This window comes from Nannospalax galili, unplaced genomic scaffold (assembly GCF_000622305.1).
Source record: "Nannospalax galili isolate Female #2095 unplaced genomic scaffold, S.galili_v1.0 scaffold54, whole genome shotgun sequence".
NCBI classification, from domain to species: Eukaryota; Metazoa; Chordata; class Mammalia; order Rodentia; family Spalacidae; genus Nannospalax; species Nannospalax galili.
Genome location: NW_008341028.1, coordinates 7,308,904 through 7,314,145, shown reverse-complemented (window position 1 = coordinate 7,314,145; position 5,242 = coordinate 7,308,904). Strand labels below are relative to the sequence as shown.

At 47.8% G+C, this 5,242-nt stretch overlaps 1 pseudogene; it reads left to right on the top strand.

Annotated features, from left to right (window-relative positions):
• The first annotated feature begins 3,202 nt into the window (after positions 1-3,202).
• On the top strand, positions 3,203-4,184 carry LOC103736905 (annotated as a pseudogene).
• Positions 4,185-5,242: the final 1,058 nt, after the last annotated feature.

Sequence of the window (5,242 nt, the reverse complement as noted above, 5' to 3'; positions counted from 1 at the left end):
TACCCTGGAACTGGAGTCACAGATGGTTGTTAGCTGTCATGTGGGTGTTGGGATCTGAACCCAGGTCCTCTGCAAGAGCAGTCAGTGCTCTTAACCACTGAGCAATCACTCCAATCCCGACACACAATTATTTTTTTAAAAAAAGAAGAGAATTCACGCACCAAGCGTAGTGGTGCACGCCTGTAGTCCCAGCACTTGGGAGGCAGAGGCAGGCAATCTCTGCGAGTTCAAGGCCAGCCTGGTCTACATAGTGAGTTCCAGGCCAGCTGGGGCTACAGGGAGACCCTGTTTCAAAAAAAGACCAGAGAGAGAGAGGGAGAGAGAGAGACAGACAGAGACAGAGAGAGAGAGAGACAGACAGAGAGAGACAGAGAGAGCGAGAGAATTCACCTTGAAAAATGGAAGGGGAGAGGAAGATAAAACTTCAGTAAGAGCTAGACACCTTTAATCCAGGCGCTCAGAGGGCAGAGGCAGGCAGATCACTATGGGTTTGAGTGAGATCTGTCTCAATTAATTGATTAATTAATTAATTTTAAATGTCTCAATAAATTCTGAAGAAAAGGTGAAGTTCTGGGCTATGGAGAAGGGAAGGCTCAAAAGGAACTGAGAAGATGCCAGAGAAGGAGTAAAGAGCCAGGCTGGTGAGGGGACACTGTCAGTCACAAACATGGGGTCTCCTCTCCACCCTGTGAAGCAAGTCCCCTCTTCCTGCCCTTTCAAGACCATATGGTGAAGTCACTTCTTTGTAGAGGGGAAACTGAGGCTCAGAGGTCATGATGCCCCCAAGGCCTTGCTCACATAGAAGCATCCAGACTAGGTGAGCCCTTCAGTGTCCATGCCTGTGCCCATGTGTGAGCCTCATGCTAGGACAGGCTGAGCAGAGAGAGTCACCTAGCTCTGCAGCTGAGATCTGGGGAGTCCCTGTCTGGTCCAGGGTCCATCCTGAGCAAAGAGGGGAAGTTGGGCAAGGACCAGGGCAGGTGCCTGGCAGCATGGGAATGTGGAACCACCTGACTCACTGAGCCACGTGCATGGTGCTGCACCCCAGGGGCAGGCTGACCTGCGGGACACTGGGACACCACCCTGCTAGGCTGGCTTTCTGCACACTTCCTCCTGCCCAAGGAGGCACTGGACTCTCTAAGAAGTGCAACAGCATCACAGTGGAAGAAAAGGGTCTCACCACCACTCAAACCAAACGCTCTCTGAAATGTGAGCCAGTGAAGGCAAGTAATGACCAGGGACAGCATCAGGGCCCTGCAAACCTCAACTTCTCAAACCGGAGGCCACATAGATGAATGTGAAGTCATAAGAAACTGTCAACAGTAAAAGATTTCTGACTGCACAGTATACACAAATTAATTATAAACCAAAGGTATGGGAGCTAGAGAGATGGATCAGCACTTAAAGAGCAATGGCTGCTCTTGCAGAGGACCCAGGTTTGGATTCCACACCCATGTGGCAGCTAATAACCATCCTTAACTCCAATTCCAGGGAATCTGATAGTCATCTTCTTCTGGCCTCTGAGGGCATTACACCACACAGATGCACTTATATACATGCAGGCAATACACTCATACACCTAAAATAAGAATAAATAAATCAAAAAAAAATTAAATCAAAGGTATGATAAATCTTGCAGCACTTACCTGCGTGGCATCCTGTAACTTCCCTGGTCCCCATTCTGGTGCCATGCAAGCCACCACATCATGCCACACAACACCAACAAACACTGCCTGAAACATCCCAGTTCAGATATAAGACTGCCACGTGTTCTGAATTGCAACATTTTATGCACAGTTTTCTGCTCTAGAGAGACAGTGTTTTAATTACTGCCAACAAAGGTTTGAGTGTTTTCCTACCTATGTTTGGATGCTGTTTGAACTGCTGACTTGAAGATCGGAGAGGTGGCTCAGCAAATAAGGTGCCACACAAGCCTGGCAACCTAAAGGTGGAAGGAGAGAATGAACTCCACAAAGTTGGCTCCTGACCTCAACATATGCGCGCGCACACACACACACACACACACACACACACACACACACACACGCAGAGTGCAAATAATAATAAAGTTTGAATTGCTGATTTGAGTTTCACAAAAAAAAAATCACCTATCCTTAACTCCAGTTCTAGGAGACCTGACACTTTATTCTGGCCTCTGTGGGCATTGCACTACATGGTACACTTTATATACATACACATAAAATAGAAATAAATAAGTAATTTTAAAACAGAAACCTCTCCAGAGTTGGGAGATGGCTTAGCGATTAAGGGCATTGGCTGCTGTTGCAGCAGACCCAGGTTTGATTCCCAGCACCAACATTGTGGCTAACAAGCACCTGTAACTCCAGTCCAAGGGCATCCAACACCCTCTTCTTGCCTCTGCAGGCATTACATGACACGAGTGCACTAATATCTATGCAGGCAATATATTCATACGTACAAATAAAAATAAACAATAAATTTTAAAGGGCTCTGGGGTCAATCCCCAGGACCAGAAGAAAACAAAAGGGGAACAGGCTGACTTTAACTCCAGGGTCATATCTGCTGACCCCCAGTTCAGGACAGCACCCTGAGGGGAGGTAGCCATGGCATCTTAGGGTACGTGCATTAGCTGGCTTCACCTGCTATTCAATCTGAGCCCTTCTTATCTCCCCAGAAGACACCAATAACTGACCCAACATGGCTTCTGGCCCAAAATGGGCCATGAAGAGTCTGTCTCTGGGCCTGAGTTTGGGACAGAGGTGGAAGTGGACAGGATGAGACTCTCCTGGATGGAGGCACAGAGAGAGTTGGACTTGGGAAGCAGCAGGTGACAATGGTGTGAGCGTTTGGTACCCCATGTTTTGTGGGTTGAAATCCTTCTTCCCTAACGTGATGGTATAGGGAGGTTTGATCAGGAGGGTGAGGCCTTTAATCCCAGCACATGAGAGGCAGAGGTAGGCAGATCTCTGTGAGATCCAGGCCAGCCTGGGTCTTCAGAGAAAATTTCAGTCCAGCCAGGGCTACATAATGAGACCTTGCCTTAACAAAAAATAGAAAGGTCAAATCTGCATCCACCCCAAGAGCACAGATCCCTCGCACCTGCTCCTCCGCTGGTCGACACCAGCCACCCAGTTCGCCATGGACAATACTGCTACACTCGTCAACAACCCGGCATGTGCAAACTTCATGGCGATGATGTTCTCGGAGTCAGCTTCCCTTTATGGACCACCTGCGGCACCAGGGCATGGTGGTGGGTGTGGGCCAGAAGGACTCCTATGTGATCAATGAAGCCCAGAACAAAAGAGGCATCCTGACCCCGAAGTACCCATCGAGCACGGCATTGTCACCAACTGGGATGACGTAAAGAAGATCTGGCACCACACATTCTACAATGAGCTGCGTTGACCCCTGAGGAGCACCCTGAGCTGCTTACTGAGGCCTCTCTGAACCCCAAGGCTAACTGTGAAAAGATGACCCAGATCATGTTTGAGACTTTCAACACCCCAGCCATCTACATAGCCATCCAGGCTGTGCTGTCCCTGTACACCCCTGGCTACACCACTGGCGCTGTGATGGACTCTCGCGACAGAGTCACCCACACTTTGCACATCTATGAGGGCTACACTCTCCCCCACACCATCCTGCGTCTGGACCTAGTACCTGATAGGCTGCTTCATGAAGATCCTGACTGAGTGTAGCTACAGCTTCACCAGCACAGCCGAGCAGGAAATCGTGCGTATCAGGAAGAGGCTGTGCTATGTTGCCCTGGACTTCGAGCATGAGATGGCCACCCCACTGCATCTTCCTCCTCCCTGGAGAAGAGCTATGAGCTGCAGTCAACACCGTTGGCACCAAGCTGCTTCAAGGCACTCTTCTAGCCTTCCTAAGCACAGAATCCTGTGGTATCCACAAAACTACCTTTGGTTCCACCCAAAGTCGATATCTGCCAGGACCTCTATGCCAACACAGTGCTGTCCCATGGTACCACCATGTACTCTGGCATCACAGACAGGATGCAGAAGATCACTGCTCTAGCTCCCGGCATCGAGAAGATGAAGATCATCGCTCCTCCTGAGCGCAAGTGCTCCTCATGGATTGGTGGCTCCATCCTGGTCTTCCTGCCCACCTTCCAGCAGACATGGATCAGCAAGCAGGAATATAACAAATCCAGCCTCTCCATTGTCCACTGCAAATGCTTCTAGATGGACTGTTACTTACTGAGTGAACTGTCATACCCTTTCTTGACAAAAATCTAACTTGCACAGAAAAGAAAAGAAAAGACAATATTGGCATGGTTTTGTTTTTAATTTTTTAAAATTGGGGTTTTTTTGTTTTGGTGCTTTTGACTCAGGATTTAAAAACTGGAATGCTGAAGGAGACAACGGTCAGCTGGAGCAAGCATCCCCACATTCTACGATGTGGCCAGAATTCTGATTGTACATTTAAAACTTTTTAAATTTATTTTTATTTTATCTGTATGAGGGTTATGCCTGCATGTATATAAGTGCACCACATAAGCCAGAAGAGGGTGTTGGATCCCCTGAACTGGAGTTATGGATGGTTGTCAGCTGCCATGTGGGTGCTGGGATTCTAACTTGAGTTTTCTGTATGAGTAATCAGCGCTTTTAACAGCCATCTCTCTGGCCCCCACATTTTTAAAAATAGTCATTCCAAGTATCCCTGGTTACAGGAAGTCTCTTGCCCTCCCAAAAGCCACCCCCACTCCCAAAAGGAGGATGACCCTGAGTCCACACAGGGGAGGTGACAGCATTGCTTTTGTGTAAATTATGTATTGCGATTTTTTAAAATTTTCTGCCTTAATACTTTTTTATTCTTGTTTCTATTTTTGAATGGTCAGCCATCTTGGTCTCCCTTTTTTGTCTCCCCCAAATTGAGATACATAAAGGCTTTTGGTTTCCCTGGGAGTGGGTTGAAGTATAAGGCAGCCAAGACTTGCCTGTACACTGATTTGAGACCAGTTTAATAAAAGGAAAAAAAAAATAGAAAGACCTCAGAGAGACCTGGCCCCATCTGTCATGAGGCTATGGTTTGGCTGTGAGTGAGAGTGACATTATTTTATACACATTGTCTTAGTCTGTTCTTCATTGCTGTGACAAAACACTCTGACCAGTACCAACTTGGGGAGGAAAGGGTTTATTTGTCTTACATCTCCCAGGTTGCACGCAGTTCATCAGGGAGCCCAAGGTAGGAACTCAGGGCAGGAACTTGGAGGCAGGAGCTGGAGCACAGGCCATGGAGT